This window comes from Scyliorhinus canicula, chromosome 9 (assembly GCF_902713615.1).
Source record: "Scyliorhinus canicula chromosome 9, sScyCan1.1, whole genome shotgun sequence".
Taxonomy (NCBI): Eukaryota; Metazoa; Chordata; class Chondrichthyes; order Carcharhiniformes; family Scyliorhinidae; genus Scyliorhinus; species Scyliorhinus canicula.
Window position 1 is genome coordinate 20,328,100 of NC_052154.1, and position 10,919 is coordinate 20,339,018.

A 10,919-nucleotide genomic window follows, 5' to 3' on the forward strand; every position below is an offset into this window, starting at 1 on the left:
ATTGGAAATGCCATTGACCGGCCGGTGTAACGGAGAATCCCGCCGGCGGGGTGAAACAGAAATGTGGCGCAGCAGAATGGAACATCCCGCCCAGGATCTCTAATTAGTCCATTTTGGTTTACAAAGAAAGGAAAAAGCAGGCTAAATTCAAGAAATTTTAAAAATAGTGAACTTACTTTGCGATTCTACAGTATCACAATAAACGGGAAATTACATCAGCTCAGGTCACAATGATGTGCTGAAGCATCATGAAACCAGCAACATGAAGTTGTCGACAAAAACATGCTGGAAGAAGCCTGACTCACTGGGCATAATCACATGGAATCATCGTAATCCTGTTTGTAACCATCATCATCAAGGCCATCCTTTACATTCACCTTAAATCCACCTATAAGCACTGGAGCCTTTTTCTTCCATTTGCCTTTGCATTGCTTCTCTTGTTCCAGTTTTTCACTGCATGACGGCGTCAAAGAGCTTTTTCAAATCATTAACTTCCAACAAAATGCTTATATCTCGGAGCAAGGTCTCTAAGAAGTCCACGTAAGATACAGACTTTTCAAACTAGGTTGTTTTTTTCCTTCAAGAGCCTACAAATGGAGTCTATTCTTTTTTTAAAATAAATTTAAAGTACTCAATTCCTTTTTTTCCAATTAAGGGGCAATTTAACATGGCCAATCCACCTACCCTGCACAACTTTGATGGAGTCAATTCCAAGCTGCATTACACTGTTCATGCCAAATGTGTCTTTCGCTACTTCCAAGTCCACTTGTTCTTGTTAGAGTTTTTCTGCTGGCTGTTCCACTGGCAAAAGCGCGACTGGTTCTGCTGCTTTCTCTAAGTTCATTAATGCCCCTTGTTTTCGCTTCTTCAGTTGCTTTTCTTTTTCTTCCTTCTCTTTAATCCAGTCCCTTAATTTCTTCTTTTCTGAAGGCTTGACTTCCACTCTCTGGTGGTTTCTTTTCCTCTTCTTCATCATCTCAGTTGTCCTTCACATCCTCCACCTTGTCTTCGCCTTCCCATCGATCCATCATCACCAGCTTGGCCACCAGCACCTGGATCTGGAGATCGTTATCCCAGCTGTCCGACTCAGCATCTCCGCCTCATGCCTGCTCAGGCACTCCTCTTGTGCCCAATCTTAACAAATGAACCCAAGAAATGTTTAAGCAATCCCTACAAGTGATTGGAGTCCTGTGTTTTATCCAGCAAATGCACTCAAGAACTTATTGCATTGTAAAAACATGACATGATCAAGGTAACCCTCATACCTCAGAAAAGAAGAGTCCTTACCTCACTGAGCAAGCTGCTTTGAGGAAGTCTCAGAACCTTTCTAACCAGGCACATAAGCACACTTTTAATCAGTAACATTTTCTCAGAATTCACAGCATGAACTGGCAACGCTAGATTCTGTCTCATTATTGCTATCAGACGATGCCCCATGGAGGTTGCCGGCACAGGCAGCGCCTGCCAAATGTTTGGGCACCCCTCCATCTAGGGCTTCTTGGGTGTACACTGAAGAATGTGACCCAGAGGCCTGGGAATACCGTCTGTTGCTTTGCAGGCATGCTTATGCTGGCCTTGGATTAAGTGTCATCGAATCATACCGCACAGAAAAGGCCCTTGGGCCCATCGTGTCTGCGCCGGTCAAAAACAACCACTTAACCATTCTAATCCCATTTTACCAGCACTTGGTCAAGAACTTTGTATGCCCTGGGACCTACTGCAGAAACTAGTCCCATCCGGCCCATTTTGGGAGCCTGCGGAAATTGATGGGCACCTTTGTGTGGAGCAGATACAATTTTCTTGCTTCACTGTTGGAACATTCCCTGGGTACAACAAAGATCGAAATCTTTCCAATTACACATTTTTACAATGTGAATATATGATTAACCTCTTTCTCCTCCCTCCGTCAATGAGATTGAAACAAGATCTATTAGTTCAGCCACATAACTGAATTTTTCAGAATCAACCAACTTCAATGTTAATTTACAAATCAGGAGCTAATCTATTGAACACATTGTGCTTCCGAGAAACAATGAATGGTTTCATGGGAGTTTGTGCACTTGATTTGAGGAATGTGTCTGCCATGTTATTCCTGTTGGTCATCTTGCAACCACACTTTTTAATTGAGTTACCATATTGTTGAACCCCAGACACTCACAAAAAGAATATTAGGAATTGCATAAATATCACAATAGAGCCTTATATGCTACTTTCGGAATGCTAAAGAAATAGCTTTGACAATTGTCATGTGAGAGTACCTTTAAGAAATGGGTGTTTACTACTGCAGTGATGTCAGAGAGTGGGTGGAGCTGGGCTGTCTTTCAGCTTTTTACTTTTGTTTTATGCTGTTTGCTGCAGGGTGTGTTTTAGTTTGACTTTCAGTGTTGGAGCTGAAGCCAGACAGAGCAGGTGTACTGTAGATCTCTCTGCCATAAAAAGACTATCTCTTGATCATTTGGTGAATTCAGAATTATAAATGTTCTCAGTGTTGAATGTAAACCTAATGTGCTTCTGGTGAAAGATGCTTTAGGTCTTATGGATGTTAAAAGGAAAGCTTAAAGGATTACTTAGTGTTGTATTCTTCGAGGTTGTATTTGATTTAATGGTTGCTAAGATGTTCACTGCATGTTCATAGAATAAACATTGCTTTGCTTTAAAAAATACTTTTCCATTTCTGCTGTACCACACCTGTAGAGTGGGCCGTGTGCTCCCCATACCACAATCTAGTAAAAGTTGTGGGTCAGGTGAACTCCATGATACACTTTGGGGTTCTCTAAACCCTGGCCCATAACACAATTGACAACAATTGACAAGCAGTCAACTTCCATATCTGTGCTGATAATATCTGGTTCTGTCTCCCAACCCCACCAATGCATTTGAAGAGGCAAATTCACTTCATCATCTCTTAGGGTAACATGACATTCGGTCTTCAGTTTTCCCAGGCCTGTAAATAATCTTTGAAATTCATGCCTGAAGTGTGCTACTTTACTGCTCAACAGTAGCTTCATCAACTTTATTGATCAGTTTCAATTGTAAGCATGCCTTCTGGCTTAATAACAATGATATTTAATTCTGTATGGCATATAGAGATTCAGTGATTTCTCTATTCCTGTATTTTAGTTTTGCCAAGTGTTGGTCTGTGACATTCGCTGTAGTCCTACCTGGGCTATTTAACTGGGTGGATCATGGCTGTATTGTAATACGCTTAAACCACTTTGCTTCATCAGATAAATAAGACCGAAACACCTGGATTGACCACGCTAAATTGCCCCTTAATTGGAAAAAATTAAAATCTTTAAAATGTTACAGCACAGGAAGAGGCCATTCAGCCCAGTTGCAATCATACAGAATTGCGAAGCACTAGTGTGGGTTCTTTGAAGATAAAACTATATGCAGACAAAGATAACTGGGAGACTATTATACGCAGGTCTTAACTTCCAGCCCTCCTGTTTGCAGGCCTGGGACTAATCCATCACATAGTGCCAATGTGATATTGCAACATTAGTTTAAGGCATGGTTCCTTAGAAGTGTGTGCACATTATATCATAACAATGTGTAATCTGACACAATCCTACGATCACCTCTCCATGACCATCCCCATTTTGCTGATTTTGCACACTTGTACAATCCGCTTCCCTTCTTTAACAATATATCTACTCTGCCATGCAAAGCACATCTGGTCTGAAATACCATACTGAACTCTTTAATGGTTCTCATGTCCTTCTTTCCTTGATGCCTAAAAAGTCATGAGATGGGGTGCACTCCTGTTAGAATAGCTGAGAGGTTAACATTTTAAAGTTGAATTGTAAAGCAGAATAACCATCTTAACGACATTGGTGAAAAGTAAACTTAATCTGATTAGTTAACAAGTGTAATTGGCAATGTCAAATGTTTACTACTTTTGTCAGGACCCTGAGGGATATTTCTTGGAAAAAGCCAAAAATAATCCAATATGAACCAAATATTTCAGAAACTAAACAAACACGTATTCTACTTCCTCATCAGAGTCTGTATTTACACGCTCTGACAATGTGACAGGTTTGTTTCAATCAGTCTTATTTTGATAACATTTGTACGCCTGCAAGGTGGTGGCAACCAGTGTCCAAGGCCCAATTTGAACAAGTTGATAAGTGGGTGTGGGGCCAGCTTTTAAATGGCAGGCCTCATTTATACATACCAGGCCTGACCTCTGCCCAAACCTGATGCCAATCATGCCAAATTAGCAGGTGGGAATTTTGGCAGGAGAGGTATGGAACATTCCAGAACAGTCAGGTTCAGTGATTAGTGGTGTAGGCAATCGCAGTCAGGGGCTGAAGCCTTGAGTCCTTGAAAATCAAGCGGGGCAAGAGGATCATTTCTGCTCCTGCTGGCTCACCGGAAAACCCTTGTTGAAAAAGACAACGATGCTTTCAACTCTCTTGAGGGCCTGCTGCTCCTTTGCTTCTTGAAGCCTGAGCCTGGCATTGAATTCACCAGACAAAAGTTAAAATAGAACCTGATTGATGTCTTACTTTTTGCAATTTAATGAAGCCTTCACTTACCTGTAGTGAGAGCCTCACACACTTTGAAAGCAGACCAAGCAGGCCAGCAGCACGGTTCAATTCGACCAAGCAGGCCAGCAGCACGGTTCAATTCCCGTAACAGCCTTCCCGAACAGGCGCCGGAATGTGGCGACTAGGGGCTTTTCACAGTAACTTCATTGAAGCCTACTCGTGACAATAAGTGATTTTCACTTCACCTCTCAAAATCTGAGTGTTGAAATGCTGGTTGGAGGGGAGGGCTCACTGTCTGCATTTTAATCTACCCTGCAGTCCCAATTTTCATAGGGTGGGGGAGGAGAGCTCGGCGCGGAGGCGAAGAATTACCCAAAATAGGCCCCCACGTCGGCATGCGCGATTGACGCGGCGCCGGTCGGGAGCCATTGGAAAAGGCCCCCCTCCAATTCGCCGCACTCGACGAGTCAACTTCTGCTGAGTCCCGCCAGCGTGGTTCTAATATGGTTCTACCTGGCGGGAACTTGGAGTCACGGCTGATGGGGGCGTTATGGTGGGGGGGGCGTGGGGATCGGATATCGGTGGGGGGCCTCAACGACGGGCAGGCCCGCGATCAGGAGCGACCTATCTTCCTACGCAAGTCTTTGCAGGTAAGACAGAGCAACTGGAGAGAGGGATAATCAGAGGTTAAAGAGGTGTGAAAAACACACCACTGTTTGCAGCAAACTACCCAGCCTTCAGAACAGCGGCCTCGACACCACACAACCCTGCAATGGCAATCTCTGCAAGGTGTGCCAGATCATCGACACCACCATTACACATGAGAACAGGGCCGGCTCAAGGCACCGGCAACTCGGGCAGTCGCCCGGGGCGCCATGTGCTAGGGGGCGCCAGAGACTCGGGTCCCGCGCATGCGCAGTTGGGCAGGTGCCAACCAGCGCATGCGCGATGGCCGCCCTCCCCCAGGGCGGCCCCCCCCCGGCTCGGTCCGCCCCCCCCGCTCGGTCCGCTCCCCCCGCCCACCCCTCGGTCCGCTCCCCCCGCCCCCCCCCCCTCGGTCCGCCCCCCCCCCCCCCGCCCCCCCCCCTCGGGCCGCTGCACCCTGCACCCCCCCCGCCCCCCCCCCTCCCCCCCCCCCCCCCCACCCCCCCCCCCCCCCCCCCCCACCCCAGGGCGCCGAAGTTCAGCTTGCCCAGGGCGCCAGCAACCCTAGGGCCGGCGCTGCACGAGAACACCACCCACCAGGTATGTGGGACATACTCGTGCGACTTGGCCAACGTTGTCTACCTCATACGCTGCAAGAAAGGATGTCCCGAGGCGTGGTGCATTGGCAAGACTATGCAGATGCTGCGATAACGGATGAACGGACATCGCGCGATAATTGCCAGCTAGGTATGTTCCCTTCCACTCGGGGAACACTTCAGCAGTTAAGGGCATTCAGCCTCTGATCTTCGGGTAAGCGGTCTCCAAGGCGGCCTTCTGTACACGCGATAACGCAGAATTGCCGAGCAGAAACTTATAGCCAAGTTCCGCACACATGAGTACAGCCTCAACCGGGACCTTGGATTCATTACATTCACCCCCCACCATCTGGTCTGGGCTTGCAAAATCCTACCAACTGTCCTGGCTTGAGACAATTCTCACCTCTTTAACCTCTGATTACCCCTCGCTCCAGTTGCTCCATCTGGACCTGTAGACTTAATTACCTGCAAAGACTCGCATTCAAAGTATCTATTGCATTGTTGACTCTGTCTATATATATGTTTCTGGAACCCAGCTCTTCATTCACCTGAGGAAGGAGCAGTGCTCCGCAAGCTAGTGATTCGAAGCAAACCTGTCAGTAGTAACAGTTCAGTGATATCACCATCCAGTTCATTTCCAATTTCCCAACATTAAGTTCTCACTGAAAATTATGATTTCATTTACTTTTAGAAAATATTCAAATTGGATGAATATTTGATGAATATCTGTTCATTGTTGTTCCTATCAGCTCTCATCAGAAAAATTATAACACGCTTGTGACATTTATCACTTGAGTTACACAATTGCCTAATTTGCATAAATCATTAAATCAGATCAGAAATTAAATCACTGCTTTTAATTTTCTAAATCAGTATAATCTTGTAAATTGAAGTTTTCGAACTCATTAAATGATAGATGCTGTAAAGCCCGTGTGATAAAGAAGCTATCCACATGCAGACGCTGGGAACATTTAACTTTGTAAAATATTGAATCACATTAATGAACATTTCTCTGAAGAATTAAGTATTGTTTAAAAATTTGGCAAAAAGGTTTCAGATTTGATTTGACTTCAGTTTCATTCAAAAAGTCATTTGTTCAATGTCAATAAATGGTACATTAGGTCATGTGGACGAATCCCAGTAGGCCAATCTGGCTATATGAGTGAATTTAGTGCTGAAAATTCTAGGTAAAGTGTAATGGAATAATTCTCTGATTGTTAAATCCATAGAATACCTTCAGTGCAGGAAAGGGCCATTCCGAGGCAGCATTTGGTGCAGTGGTTAGCACTGGGACTGCGGCGCTGAGGACCCGGGTTCAAATCCAGCCATGGGTCACTGTCCGTGTGGAGCTTGCACATTCTCCCCATGTCTGTGTGGGTTTCACCCCCACAACCCAAAGATGTGCTGGTTAGGTGGATTGGCCACGCCAAATTGCCCCTTAATTGGAAAAGAAAAATAATTGGCTACCCTAAATTTATTTTTAAAATATTGCAACTAAATTGCAATTTCCTTTTGCAAAATTTTATTTCCTCAACATTGAGTTGGTAGTTTTCGACAATAATGTGACCAGGTATAGTATTTCTTCATCTTCTTCCTCCTTCTCCTTCCCTGCAGTGTGGCACACAGTGGAATAGGTGCTGGTCACACTGCACTGCATTACTCAATTGGCCATTTGAGTTTTACCTTCGAGGCTTCACAGCTCGGCCCAGTTCCTTGACTTTGACCCAGACTTCTCTGCTGAGATCAACTAACACAGCACAGGCTGGGGCATTCTTCTGCGATATTTCTCTTGCTTTTGAAACTCCCTGGATGAACTCATGAATTGCATGAAGGGAATCTAGCCTGTATTCCAGTTCAGTTATGGCACCACTCATGTGTTAGGACTCCCTTGGGATTTCCATAATCGATATCACCGAGTTCCCGATGGATGAGACCATGAGAGACCCACGCCATCAGTGACTCGGCCGGTAGAGGGCGGAGCATCGGGTAGCGGGCCTCAGGCAATGTCCTGAGGCGTCGATACGCAGAGTACGCTGCTTTGGAGGGGGCAGAGCATCACGAAAGCGACGCCGCCCCCGATTCGATTGGGATCTTTGATTCTCCGGTCAGTCGGCGAATACGATTTTGGCATGGGCGACCGGAGAATCCAACCCGGAGTCGCTCAAATCTGCACCCTCCCCTCCCCCTCCCCTCACCTAGTGCGATGGGTCTCAGAAGCTGAATTTGAAAAGAATTTCATGCAAGTTGTTGATTATGTGTTCCATTCAGAAACTTTGCGAGGGCTCAACGTGCGTTTTGTTAGAATCCTTACAGTGCAGAACAAGGCAATTCAGGACATCGAGTATGCACCGACCCTATCCCTACCTAGCCTTTTGGACACTAAGGGGCAATTTAGCATGACCAATGCACCTAGCCTGCACATCTTTGGTCTGTGGGAGGTAAACGGAGCACCCGGAGGAAACCCATGCAGACAACTAGCAAACTCCTCACAGTCACCCGAGGTCGGAATTGAACCCGGGTCCTTGGCACTGTGAGGCAGCAGTGCTAATCACTGTGCCACCATGGTACCCATGCATTTGCTTTAACTTTGAAATCACCAGGCTAAGGACATCCTACTGTTTTTGTTACCTAGGGCAAGGGAGGAATAATGATAGAGAGATATGCAGAAGTTCAGATTACAGGGCATTTTCCATATCAGTAGCTACTCTCCAAGGTGAGGCGGTTGTACATCAGTGTGTCAGAGGAATGCTAGCTCAGAACTCTGCCCAACAGCACAGAGGCTATGCCAGAATTGTGGAGCATATCTAAAGCAGATCAGAAACTGTACTGCAGTTCAGTATGGCACCAGTCATAAAAGAAACACCCTGTGATCGCTGTCTTAAGGGGAAATGACAGCATCTTCACAACAGTTTGAATTTCTTTACATGGCATTATTTTCTTGAGTCCAGAGTGTCTTAGAGGCAACACTCCAGGCACCTGTCCACAACTCTTGTGCTCACGTGAGCTGTAAGGAGGTATAACTCCTTCAGCACGCAGCCTGTGCGTGATCTCTGGCACAGAAACATGCAAGGAAATGCCCACAATATTTGAAATGCTTTCTTCCACAGGCAACCAAGGTACATGTATTGTTCGAGTCACAAAGCCGTTCACAGCCATGGTTAATGATACCTGTCAGACAATCAGTGTTACAATGAGGTGCACACAGTCTCTGACATGACAATCCAGTTTACCATAACAAACCTGAAGCCTCTAAAACCTCTGCAAGGATGTTCCAGATCTCCCAATACATTGTCTATTCATGTTATTTCTTGAGGGGACCTCACTGATATTCCACTGAGAAGCAGAGAGCTTTGCAGAAATTCTACTGCAAAAATGGTGTTGCACAAATCTGCCTTCCAGCCAAACATGCAGATTATAGAATCTTTACAATGCAGAAGGAGGCCACTTGGACCATCGAATCTGTCCTGGCTCTCTGGAAGAATATTTTATCTAGTCCCCCTCCCCTGCCTTATCTCCGTAACCTTGCACATTCTTTCTTTTCAGATAACATTACAATTTCCTTTTGAATACCTGACATCAAACCTGCCTCCAACACCCTCTCAGGAAGCTCGTTACAGACCCCAACCACCCTCTGGGTAAAACAAAATATTTCTTCAGATCGCTTTTACTCCTTTTGCCGATTATTTTGAATCTGTGTCCTCCGAACCTTAATGATCCATATGCACATAAACAATGTTGCCCTTATTAACCTTCTCTATTGCTTCCTCAATAAAACTCTAGCCCAGGGGTGGGCAAACTACGGCCCGCGGGCCGCATGCGGCCCGCCAAAGGTATTTCTGCGGCCCACCAAGTCATTAAAAAAAAAAAAAAAATTTTTTTTTAAAAAAATTTTTTTTTTTTTTTTTTTTAATTTTTTTTAAGGTTAATGCGGGGGGGCTGTTGGGTTACTTACTGGTATAAGGTGGATACGTTGACTTGAGTAGGGTGATCATTGCTCGGCACAACGTCGAGGGCCGAAGGGCCTGTTCTGTGCTGTTCTATGTTCTATATGAGGCGCCCAGAATCATAACCGGGTGAAGTAATTATTTTACTTAATATACTATGCGGCCCTTTGTGAATTGTGAATTTCTGAATGTGGCCCTTGCACGGAAAAGTTTGCCCACCCCTGCTCTAGCCAGTTAGTTAAACATGATTTACCCTGAATTAATCCATGCTGGCTTTCCTTAAATGTTCTGCACTTGCCTACGTGGCTATTGATTTTGTCCCGAACTATAATACCCAGAAGTTTCCCTCACACTGTGGTTAAACTGATGGGTGTGCAGTAGCTGGCTTTAACCTTACACCACTATTTGAACAACGGTGTAACATTCACAATTCTCCAGTTCTCTGACGATGCGCCTGTGTCTATGGAAGACTCCTGGAAGATTATCACCAGCACCTCTGTAATTTCCATTCACCTCCTTCAGCACCCTTAGCTGCATCTCATCTGTTCCTGGCAGCTTATCAATTTTAAGACAGCCTCTCCCTTCCCAATTGCAAATTCTTCTAGTGTATCAGTTACCTCCTGGCTCACCTTGGTTTAGTTCCAATCCTGTTCAGATATAACCTGTCCAACCTGTGCAGGCCCCACCTGCCCCAGGACCAGTCCCAATGCCTCAGAAATCTAAAGGCCTCCCACCTACTCCATTTCTCCAGCCATTTGTTCAACTGCTCAATCGTCCTATTCTTATGCTCACTAGCATGTGGCTCAGGGAGTAATCCCGAAATTACTGTTCTTGAAACCTTACTTTTAATTCACGTGCTAACTCTCTAAAAGCTGCTTTCAGGACCTCACCCCTTTTTCTACCTTTGTCACTGGTCCTAATGTGGACAACGCCTGTGTCTTTTCACCCTTCCCCCAAAAGAATGTCCTGCTGCTGCACTGTGATATAGAAACATAAACATAGAACATAGAGTGCAGAAGGAGGCCATTCGGCCCATCGAGTCTGCACCGACCCACTTAAGCCCTCACTTCCACCCTATCCCCATAACCCAGTAACCCCTCCTAACCTATTTTGGTCATGAAGGGCAATTTAACATGGCCAATCCACCTAGCCCGCATGTCTTTAGACTGTGGGAGGAAACCAGAGCACATGGAGGAAACCCACGCAGGCACGGTGGAGAACGTGCAGACTCCGCACAAACA

General features: G+C 45.6%; 1 pseudogene; it reads right to left on the reverse strand.

Annotated features, from left to right (window-relative positions):
* Positions 1-314: 314 nt before the first annotated feature.
* On the reverse strand, positions 315-7,608 carry LOC119972016 (annotated as a pseudogene).
* Between the last annotated feature and the right edge of the window lie 3,311 nt (positions 7,609-10,919).